Genomic DNA, 12,496 nt, shown 5'->3' with positions numbered 1-12,496 from the left:
AGTCTTAAATAAGGTACTGTTGAAACTGGCAAAGGAGATAGCTGACCAAACCCAAAGAAAGGCATTATTCCAGACTGTGTGAAAGTCACATGGAAAATGCTACAAACTGATTATAGACAGAGGAAGTACTGATAATCTGGTTTCAACGAAGATGGTGGAGAAATTGGGTTTGAGAAGGCTAAATCACCCAACTCCCTATAAGGTGTCTTGGTTACAGAAAGGACATCAACTGCTAGTTGATGAGTAATGTGAGGTGGAATTCCATATTGGCAAGTATAGGGACAAGGTGACTTGTGATATCATGCCCATGGACGTGTGTCATATTCTGCTAGGTAGACCATGGCAGTTTGACCGAAAAGTTGTTCATGACGGAAAAGAAAACTACTACAATTTTGTCAAGGATGGGATTAAGCATACACTAGTACCCATCAAGGAAGAAGAAACAGCAGAGACTAGTGGGACAAAAGTGATACTAATGGGAGGAAAAGAATTTTTTTAAAACAGATTGAAGATAATGAGATAAAGTATGTCGTTGTAAGGAGACCAAGAGCAGTGCTATTGCATACTAAAATTTATGACTTACCTAAAGAAATCCAGGATTTGTTGTAGGAATTCAGCGACATTGTGGTGGATGATTTACCGGATAAGTTACCACCAAAGCGAAGTATTAGTCATCACATAGATTTCATCCCCAGAGCTAGTTTACCAAACAAAGCTACTTAACGAATAAGTCCTAAGGACAACGAAGGGATCAAGAAGTAGGTACAGGATTGTTGGACAAAGGTTTGATACGGGAAATTTTAAGTCCCTGTGCAGTTCTAATAGTTTTAGCTCCCAAGAAAGGAGGCGAGTGGCGGATGTGTACAAATTCAAGAGCAATAAATAAAATTACTATCAGGTACAGGTTTCCATTGCCACAAATGGATGACATGATGGATTGCTTGAGTGGAGCAGCATATTTTTCGAAGATAGATCTAAAGAGAGGATACCACCAGATTAGAATAAGAGAAGGGGACGAATTGAAAATAGCTTTCAAAACCAATGAAGGTCTGTATGGATGGCTGGTGATGCCATTTGGGTTGAGTAACGCCCCTAACACTTTCATGTGCCTAATGAATGAGATGTTGAAGGAGTTCATTGGAAAATTCGTGATTGTATATATTGACGATATAGTGATTTTTAGCAAGACCAAGGAAGAACATTTTCGACACGTCATGGGTTGTCAAGTTTCTATCGCAAGTTTATAAAGAATTTTAGTGGAATCTGCGCACCCATGTTGGATACCATCAAAAAGGCAAGTCAGCCTTTCCATTGGACTGAAGCTGCAGAGAAGAGTTTCCAAATATTGAAGAAGAAGATCACTGAAAGTCCAATTTTGAGGTTCCCTGATTTTAACAAACTTTTCCAAGTTTGTTGTGATGCCAGTGGTACAGCCATTGGAGCCGTACTCAACCAGGAAGACAAACCAGTAACTTACTTCAGTGAAAAATTAAATGAAAGCAAGCAAAAATACATGTCTTACGATAAGGAGTTTTATGTCATCGTACAGGCATTGAAGCATTGGAGACACTATTTGTTGGGTAATGAGTTTGTCTTGTTTTCTGATAATTCTGCATTACAGTATGTTATGCAGCAGCATAAGCTGAATCATAAACACACAAAATGGGTTGAGTACTTGCAGAGTTTCACATTCGTATTGAAGCATATCAGTGGTCAAGACAACAAGGTAGCAGATGCACTAAACAGAAGAGTTTTAATCTTACAGGAGAGCATGATACAAGTGTTAGGTTTTGAACACCTGAAGGACTTGTATCAAATAGATGCAGATTTCAAGGAGCCTTATGAAGCCTACCAAAATCCCTTGTTGAGGAATAATAGTTCATGGCTAGACTATAACTTACAAGAGGAGCTACTATTCAAGGGAGGACAGTTGTGTGTTCCAGAATGTTCGATGAGGGAGAACATCATCTAGGAAAAACATTGTGGAGGTCTAGCTGGACACTTCGGCATTGATAAGACCTTGGATCAGCTCAATCATTTTTATTATTGGCCGAAGATGCAAAGAGACGTGCAACAATATGTAACCAGATGTAAAATGTGTCAGTTGGTGAAAGGGCATAGTCAGAACATAGCGTTGTATACACCCTTGCCTATTCCAAACAGACCGTGGGACTCAGTCAATCTGGACTCTGTCTTGGGTCTGCCAAAAACACAACGGGGTTTTGAATCCATCATGGTGGTGGTGGACCATTTCTCCAAGATGGCACACTTCATCCCTTATAGGAAAACTAGTGACGCTATCCATGTAGCACCCTTGTTTTACGATGAAGTCATCAGACTGCATGGCTTACCCAAGTCCATTGTTTCCGAAAAGGATGTGAAATTCGTAGGGAATTTCTGGAGCACCTTGTGGAAAAAGTTGGACACAAAGTTAAATTTCAGCTCCGCTTATGACCCACAGATTGATGGGTAGATGGAGGTGGTGAACAGGAGTTTAGGAAACCTACTACGGAGTCTAGTTGGGGAAAATTCACAAATGTGGGATCATGTACTCGCCCAAGCGGAATTTTCTTACAAAGATTCACCAAATCGAAGCATGGGAAGGAGTCCTTTCTAGATCTTGTATGGAATGCATCCCCGAGGAGTGCATGAGTTATGAGATTTGGGACAGTTAGAAAGAAGAAGCGCTGACGGGGAAGATTTCGCAAGAGCAATTAACGACCTACATGAGCAGGTGAAGTCAAAATTACAGGGCAACAGTCAAAGATCCAAACAAAAAGTAGATCTAAAAATACGGGAGGTACAATTTAACATAGGGGATCAAGTCCTAGTGCATTTGCGCAAAGAAACATTCCCTAATGGCAAATACAATAAATTGAAGTTTAAGAAAATTGGACCTTGCAAGATTATGTGTAATTTTTTTGCAAATTCCTATAAGCTACAATTGCCTCCAAGTATAGGAATATCGCGTGTTATCACTGAAAATTCTGTTGCCAAAAATTTTTAGCCTAGCTTAAAGACAAGGTGTTTTCGCAGCGCATGAATCTTTTTAGCAGTTTCGCAGCGCTACAGGTTTAGTTGTTTTCGTAGCGTGCTACGAAATTGGGGATTTGTTCGAGTTTTCAGTAGAGGTTAAAATCCTAGCAGGGCTGTTGATCCAAAATGGCCAATGGAAGGATTCATTGAGTTCAACCAAGTTATGTGTAAGGAATGGAAATGAGCTGCCCTTCTGTATCACTCATGTTCCAAGTTGGCGGTAATGCAACATGTCATAATATGGGTGCTTGCAAAGAGACGGTTGACAGTTGTATAAGCGAAAGTTGCGGTGGTTATGAGGTGGACATAATGCACTTTCAATAGGAACCGCAATTCCAGGTCGTTTGTCTGGCACCAACATAAGTGATAATACAAATGGCGCTGGAGGAAATAGGTTTGCCCATTTGGTTAATCTATATGCATCCACATAGTCGGTGTCTTGATGGATTGGATCCTCTTTGTGGCAGAGTCTAAAGATATTTTTGATCAGAAGGCAAGTGATAGAGATTGGATTGATGTGCAACTTCGGTGGGGAGATTATGATTCTCATGACCTTGAACGGGAGCGTATAGGAAAGGGCCTGCAACTTTATTCTTCGGAACCAACAGAACCGTATTTGTCATCTCAAAATTGTGTACAATAATAATGGGTATTTGTTACAGTCAATATGTTCAGTTGATGCAGAGTGTGATAAGGTATTGATTGTATTTCTATTCCGAACCGTGGGTATCAGAGAAAACGCAGAACTAGGTATCAGAGGTAGCCAAGAAGGTAATAGCAGTCGAGTTGGATCCTCGTATGGTGCTGGAATTGCAGCGCAGGGTACAAGGCACAAGCAGTGCCATTCGGCTGCAGGTCATTCAAGGAGATGTTCTCAAATGTGAACTGCCTTATTTCGATGTGTGTGTGTAGCAAATATTCCTTATCAGATATCTTCTCCGCTTACATTTAAATTGTTATCACACAGACCAATTTTAGATGTGCCGTTATCATGTTCCAAAGAGAGTTTGCTATGAGACTTGTTGCAAATCCAGGAGATAATTTGTATTGCCGGCTTTGAGTGAATACTCAATTGCTAGCTCGTGTTTCACATCTCTTGAAAGTTGGCAAGAACAATTTCAGGCCTCCTCCAAAAGTTGACTCCTCGGTTGTACGTATTGAACCCTGTAATCCTCTTCCTCCAATTAGTTTCAAGGAATGGGATGGCATGGTTCGCCTCTGTTTTAATTGTAAAAATAAGACTTTAGGGGCGATCTTTAGGCAAAAGGCTATCTTATCACTACTGAAAAAGAACTTCAAGACATTTCAAGCATTGCAAGAAGCATGTCAGAAGACAAATGAGTCTGAGAACAATTCCAGAAGATATGGATATTCTCGATGAAAAATTGCTTGAGAATATTGATGATACAACTGTCAAAGGTTTGAATGGATACAGAGTTACCGCACGGATCCTTCAGCTAGTACCCAAGATTGAGAACTTCCGTTCCACCCTGAGATGTATCAAGTTTTGGGCAAAGAGGAGAGGAATATATTCACATACTTTCGGGTTTCTTGGAGGAATACACTGGGCTGTGCTTGTTGCACGGGTTTGCCAAATGTTTCCAAATGCCACCGTCAGTATGCTGGTTTCAAGATTCTTTTGGATATATGCACATTGGCAGTGGCCAACTCCAGTGACATTGGTGGAGACCCAGCCTGATTATTCTGATGAATCAGATAGACATCACCATATGCCAATTATCATACCAGTGTACCCCTATAGTCGCTGCAGTTACAATGTTACAAAAAGCACCCTACAAAAACTCAAGTCAGAATTTTCACGTGGCTGGGATGCAATAATGAAAATGGAGTTAAATTGGAGCACTTTGCCAAACAGTGGTGACTGGAATGTACTCTTTGAACGGTTTCCTTTCTGCTCTAGTTATGATTTTTTCATTCAAATCCATGTTACAGCTTCAGATGAAGATGATTTTCAGAGTTGGAGAGGGTGGTTTGAATCACGTTTCTGTCATCTTCTCTTGAAGTTTGAAAAGCTTCCAGCATACTGTGATCCAAATCCATACCCATATTTTGACAAGAATCTAAAGGAAGCCACCGACAGGGTAGTTTTTTCCATAATGACCAATAGCAACAGCTGCAACCAGTGGGTTTGTCTACGATGGCAGTATCCTTCAAATGGTGAAACGTGAAGCCTAGCAAACAGCAGCTATTCAATTTTGTGAGGAGTTTAGAGGAAGACTGTGTTTTTTAAATCACACAGCAGTTTCGTAGCGCGCTACGAAACTGTTGTAGGTGGTGTTTTTAACATAAACAGGCAGTTTGGTATACAAGCGGGAATTTTAAAAAGAGAGACACCTGTCCATCAATACAGCCTACAGCTCATCCAGGATGTGGCAATCCGCTCTATTTTGGTTAATGAAAGGTTAAAAGCATACTCCTTTGGATTCGAATATGTTGAGGCAAACCAAAGACCGACAATCAGGAACAGTTTCCTATATTTCAGGGTGTGGGAGAACATGTTATATTAAAGGCCAACAAGCAACTACAGACACCTGTCACAGCCAAACTTAAAGAAGCCATTTGTCAGAGAATGAGCCTGTTCTCTCCTTTTTCTCGTAGGAGCACCATCTTGGTTTTAATAAATGCCATTTCCAGCATGATGTAGAATTAGAGTTTTAATTGTTTTAGGAGTCCAGCGCTGTCAATTAATAGTCAGCTGTAATTAATAGTTAGTTAAAAGTAAGTAGGTGTCATCATAGGCAGAATCGAGCTCCCCTCATGCTGGAGGAGGAGACTCAAAGTAGTTTAGTTTGTTTTCCTATATATAGTGAAAACTCTGATGTAATTTGGGTTGGAGATTTATACAAAAAACAGAGTTTTTATATTGACTGATGTAAAAGACTTTTGACAGTAATAGTAAGATTACTTTTTCTTCTCAAGATTCATCTCGTGTTTAAATGCTCAGAATATATATGGTTGTGTCTTTTCCTTTCTGTTTTACAGCTCCATAGATGTGCAATCACTCTGAATTCACCTAGTGCTCAGACTTCCTGTGCATATTTATGAGTTGAGGTTCCTTTAAGAAATGTTTTGAGTGTTTAGACATTATATGCCTTGACTTCCATGAAAGAGTAGTTGGTAATTTACTGTAAAAGTGCTTGACTCCATGAGCCCAATGGAAGAAGTCTTATTTTGTTGTTCCAACCAGCTTATTTCTCATGTGTTGTTTAAAGAGTTAGCCATCTTTCCTGGTCATTAATCCATATTCATAATTTGTGAGAGAGCCCTCTCTGACTAAGGAGGCTAAGCCTTAGTCTAAATCCTGGTTTGAAATAGTTACATGAGATCTTGCTAAGTAGCAGCCCTTAGTACACGATTTTGTGATAACATCGCCCATCTTTAATGTGGTGGATTTATTCCCATACACTACCAGTCCTGAAGGCGAGAGTTCGGCGCAGCCAAATCTGGATACCCAGGAAGAGAGTAGTTCGTGGATGAGACAAATGCCTTCAGCTCAACCACTTGAGATCGAAAGAATCCTTGATACACAGGTGACTAGGCAAAATCGAAGAAAGGAGTACCTACAGTACCTCATCAAGTGGAAGAACTGTCCCATTGAGCACAGTTCATGGCTTGACGTAGGTCAGATACAACGTGCAGGGTATTCTATCGAGGAGCTCATGGACCGGAGCCATGAATTTTTATCTACTCCGGGAACCTGATGCAGGAGCATCCAGCAAAGGGAGGTCACAGTTAGAGTATTTGTCTTTGCAGATAGAAGGAGTTTCAACTAGTTTTTTTTTATTTCATTTAAATTTCTAGTTAACAACATTTAGAACCTATGATAAGTTTAAGGTTTTTTCAGCCAACTATTTATTTTTTTATTTACCGTTCTTTTTATTTTTTGTTTCAAATTAACTTTAGAATATAGACAAGGATGAATAGTTATCAATGAATAACTAAAATGTAACTACTGACAGTTTAAATAACTATATAGTGATCATTAAGAGAGAAAGAAAAAGGCACTATAATCATCCATCATAGTATCGAACAGAAGCAAGCATGCAATCATTTTGAAAAAGAACAAAATCTGAGTCCATATATATTTCCAGCCTACAGTTATTTAAATTAAATTCATATACCCATTTCCTAATAGTGACAGGGAGCAGACATTATCACAGAGGCAAGAAGAAAATGCGGTCGAGTCCCAAATAACAAATAGAGAGGGTTGCAGAAGAGTTGAATACCACAAATATCTACAGGTACCCACAGAACTCGTAACATTTCCATTTACCATTCACCTTTCAAAAATCTTTGTGTATATATATAGATATAAAAAATTTAGAGTCCAAGATACAGTTATAAAAACACAGACAAGCTACGAAACAGGAGTCCTCCATAACGGTGCCAAATACAACTACAAATTCACCATAGAGCCGACATAAATACAGTTACATAAGTTAATAGCCCGGAGGCATAAATACACAGACTATGACATAGTGAGGCCAAAGCCACATCCCTCGACAACAGACCCAGAGAAGACTGCAAACAGCAAACCCTTCGAAAGAGACAGACAGAGAAACAATGAGGCACGACCCTACCCAATACAAGAGCATAGGTGTCAGGGCAGAGACCAGCAGCCAACGAGCTCATTTCTATACCTATAGTGGCCACCAAATAAGGCCATTAGAACCCAACAAACAAAACCATTAAAACAAGAAATGAAAACAGAGGAAAGGGTTTAAGGAGAGACCACTTACCAGAGCAGCTGAGCCCATGCGAACGAGGGAGGAAGCCGCGAACCAAGGTCATAGTCACAAGGGTGCCCACTGCTCACAAGGAGCGAGGAGAGTTATTGACAGTAGCAGACAAGCTGAATCGTAAAACATGGAGGGAGAGTTTACCTCTATTCGAATGTTGATTGGAAGCTGAGAGTCGAGCCACCCCACAACCATGACCTACAATAAAGAGCCAAGCTTACAGTCAAACAGCAAGGCAAACACTTTGAAATCAATAACATAATCGAAACCAATGTAAAACAAAGACCCACAAGTACAAGACCCAAAATCATAACCAGATTTGAACAAACAGAGACCAAAGACTGAGACCAGGGGTCCCAGACCCGAAACTTCAGAACCATTCTCAAAACAGGGAACATCACTAGAGCGTGCAAGTAGAAACCCTCACGGAGAACCATCCCTAGAGCTGGACAAGCGAAACCCTTGTGGAGCAGCAACCGGACACCAAAAGCCGAGACCTCACCTCAACGGAGCAGCATAGCACTGGGGCAACAATAGAATGGATAGGGTTAGGGTTTCTTCAGGATAGTGAAGAGGTGGGAGAAGTGAGACCCGAGGACAGGACAATTGTCCTCATCACATTAAATCACCAGTACTGTGCCATAAAACCAATCAACAATAAAATCATCCATACAATCAACATTTAATTATATGCCGTAAGTGATCAGGGCTGGTCCCATCAGTTTTTGTGTGCTGCAAATCACTGTGTTAAATGAAATCACTAGAGTTGTCGTGCGTCATGTTGTAGCACAAATCCAATATGTTGGAGACCAGATTGAAGGTCATGTGAAGGATCACAAAAGGAGTATCGCTACGTGAAGCCACAAGTTGCATGAAGAGGCATGATAGAGCTTGGAGTAATCGCTATCTGCGTGAAGTGAAAGAGTTGGAGAGCCATATTAAAATATGGATCTACATAGAAGAATCTTCTTAAACTGTTGGCATTGTGGCACTAATTTAGAGCTATGGCACAGGTGTTGTCCTTGATGGCAACTCACTTTGGTGACAGATCTCAAAATGAAAGAAAAAGATATATACGCAGGTTCACCTAGACGAAGGCATGTATACACGTGGGTTAGACGTTACAAAGGCGCGTATGCGTATACACGCACATTCACACAAGGAAAAGCGCGTATATGTTGAAGAAATTACTTTTGGTCCATGATATTTAGTCCTTGGTATTTGAACCTATGGTTTTGGACCATGGTATCTCGTCAAAAGTGTTGATCCCAAGTATTGGGTCCATGGTATTATTTTGTTATGGTTTTGGACCGTGGTATTGTGAAAGGCCTAAGACTATAAAAGGGGAAGGAGATCATTTGGCAAAGGATCATCTGAATTAATTGAATATCTAACAAGTGCTAGATCTGAAATATTGGTGATTGGGGTTATGGTGTAGATCTGGATCTGAATGAAGGTGGAAACTTAGCGCAAAGAGAAGGATAAGTTCTATTGATGGGTCATAATATTAAGGCCTAAAAAATAGTTTCTTTGTATGATTTTGATCTGTTATATGTGGCGCATGCTTGATCTATAAATCTGATAATCTGGGTTACTTAGTGTCTGAATATTTGAAAGAGTGAATTATCCTTTATAGATCTGTACGCAAGTTTAGTGAAGCAAAGGCACATATACATGTTGGTTCAGTGAATAAGAACAGCATATACACAGGTTGGTCCAAACACAGATGCGTATGCACACAGGTTTCAGGTTATTGAAGTAGCATACATCTCTTGAGTTGGGTTCTATCTACTTTTGTTTATTGTTGCAGTGTTCTGGGTTTAGAATTTGGTGTGTGATTACTGTTATTGTGTTCTGGGTATAGCTGTCAGAGAAGTATCTACTTGATTCAGTTGGTGAAAAGGAGATTGTTTGATACATAAATTTTTGATGATTGATTGATGTTCAGGGATCCAGTCTGAAAATTTATGAAACGTGGTCCCTGGAAGAAAGAGAAGGTTGTAGCCTTCTATACGCCAGCACCTACGTACTAGTATCTTGGCTAGTGCAAGAGCAAAGCGGGTTGTAGCTCCCTTCCAGGAGAAGCTGGAGAACGAGAGAGGGTTGTAGCTCTCTGCAGGTTGCAGCCTGCGTACTAGTAAAGGATTGCTCCAATACATTATAAAACGAATTTTCTAATTAAAAGAAGATAGAGATGAATTGCAGCAGTATTATTTCCAAAAATTGGTTTCAGAGCAGGTCCTTCTGAAGAAGCTTGATCGCTTGAAGGAAGATCCATCATCATGAGCATCTACAAGAGAGAAGCATCTATTAGGCCACCAATTTTTATGGGACCAACTTTGTCTATTGGAAGGTAAGAGTCACAGCCTATCTACAATCTCTTGGTACATAAGTCTGGGATATCATAGATACAGGGTATACTTTTCCATCCTCAACTCCTACAGATCCGGCTGGTAAGAAGCAATATGAAACAAATGCAAAGGTTGTCAATACTCTATTAGGATGTCTATCTCAATCAAAATTCTTCAAGGTTATGCAGTATAAATCCGCAAAATAAATATGGGACAAGATTGTTCTGAGCTATGAAGGAGATGAACAGGTAAAAATGAGCAAAACTTCAAACCCTCATAATTCAGTATGAAAATCTCCGAATGCACAATGATGAAAGTGTGCTAACTATTTCCTCCGTGTAGATGAGATTGTTAATTGTATAAAAAATTTGGGTGAAGAAATAAAAGAGGCTATTGTGGTTGAAAAAGTTCTAATATCTTTGTCCCCTAAGTTTGAATCAAAAGTTTCTGCAATAGAAGAAAAGGAGAATCTCTGAAACCTTACCATGTCACAGCTGCACGAAATTCTGACTGCTTATGAAATGAGGAAAGGAGGACAATCAGACAAGAGAGAAGCTGCTTTCAAGGCTTCAGGAAAAGGAGATTACTATGAGTCAGGACATGTGTCAGAAGAAGAGGAAGAATCAAATTTTGTCAAGAACCTTCAACGGGGTGTTAGAAGATTCAGAGGTAAGTTACCTTTCAAATGCTTTGCTTGTGGAAGAGTCGGTCACTATGCTGCCAAATGTCCTCATAAGGATAAGATTGACAAGGGTAAGGAACCTGTTAGATGGAACAAGAAACAGAATGTAAATAAGAAAAGTTATTACACTCATGAAGATAGTGATGGACTTTCAAATAGTGACAAAGATGAACAAGGTAATAAATATAAACTTTTAATGGCTTTTGAAGATGATGATTCTGGGGATGCTATAGATGAAGAAAGTATTTATGAAGAGATTTCTAGACTCAAAATTTGTTTAGAAGAGAAGAATGTGATCATAGATACTCTACAATTCCAACTTGCTGAAAAAGAAAAACATCATGAAAAATAACAATGTGAAATTTTGGGACTGAGAAAAGAGATTAAGAAAACAAAATCTCTTAATCTTAGATTTGTTAAAGGATCTAACACGTAAGATGAGATTATCAAAGTGCAGTTCTCTCTACTAATCAAGATAGCTCTGGGATATAATGAAGAAACAACTCAAGCGCAGAAACCATCTACCTCCAAGAGTTATCTTGATGCTGCAAGGAGAAGTGAACAAAGACCCAATGGAAATCAATTGGTAAATCGGGGGCAATCTACTTTAAGGACAAATAGAAGCTACAACCAGCCACAGGTAAAACCTTCTCAATTTGCCTCAAGAATGGATGTCAATATGAACTACAATCATTTTCCTGGTAGATTTGATAATCACAGGAGTTTCTTCAATGGCCAATGTTTTTCTTGTCATAACTTTGCTCACAAAGCATCTCAATGTGTTGCCTATAAGACAATCATGACTAGAGAAGCTCATAAATAGAGGAGTATGACTGGGATCATGAAAAGGACCTACAACAACTTCTCTGCTCTTGAAAATGAAATAGAATGTTCTATTTGTAACAATTTCGGTCATGAAGATTCTAAATGCAGGAGAAGGTTTCTGCAGATAACTCAGAAGGAACAAGCCTCAAGTGCCAAATCATGGAGAATAAAAGAACCCCAACCAGAAAGATGTGGTATAGCCTTATATGCGGAAGGGCAGGAAAACCAATGGTACATTGACAGTGGATTTTCGAAACATATGATAGGTGATAAAGAAAAACTTCAGTCATATAGTGCCTTAGAGAAAGAGAAGAAGGTTTCTTTTGGAAATGACACCCCTACTCTCATAAAAGGTAAAGGTTCTGTTCAGTTGAAAGAAAGGGTAAAAGCTGGAAATGTCATGTATGTTGATGGCTTAAAGCATAATCTATTAAGTGTCAGCCAGATGTGTGATCAACGAACTGAGGTAATATTTCGATCAAATGGATGTAGTGTTCGTGATCTTGATACAGGAAAAATAGTGATCAAAGGCATAAGGACTCCAAATAATTTATACATATTCAAAGAAGGACAACATCAATGCTATCTGAGCAAGAATGATGAACACTGGCTATGGCACAGAATATTGGGGCATCTTAGTTTCTCACAGATAAGGAAAGCATGCAAATACCAGGCAGTTCGTGGTCTTCCAGACATCAGAATCCCGGACAATACAATATTCAAATCATGTCAGTTTGATAAGCAAACCAGAACTAACTTCCCTGAGAAGGAAGGATCAGCGAGCAGGCCGCTTGAACTTGTCCATACTGATGTATGTGGTCCAACTAGGAAAAGGTCACCTC

General features: G+C 39.5%; 1 pseudogene; it reads left to right on the top strand.

Annotated features, from left to right (window-relative positions):
* The first annotated feature begins 3,478 nt into the window (after positions 1 to 3,478).
* LOC149152455 (ribosomal RNA small subunit methyltransferase pseudogene) lies at positions 3,479 to 4,417 on the top strand (annotated as a pseudogene).
* Positions 4,418 to 12,496: the final 8,079 nt, after the last annotated feature.

Source organism: Pinus tabuliformis, chromosome 9, assembly GCF_031772625.1.
Source record: "Pinus tabuliformis cultivar Carrire ecotype Pingquan chromosome 9, CPIR1, whole genome shotgun sequence".
Classification (NCBI taxonomy): Eukaryota; Viridiplantae; Streptophyta; class Pinopsida; order Pinales; family Pinaceae; genus Pinus; species Pinus tabuliformis.
Note: the sequence above shows the minus strand (reverse complement) of the source record. Positions and strands in the feature narration are given on the sequence as shown.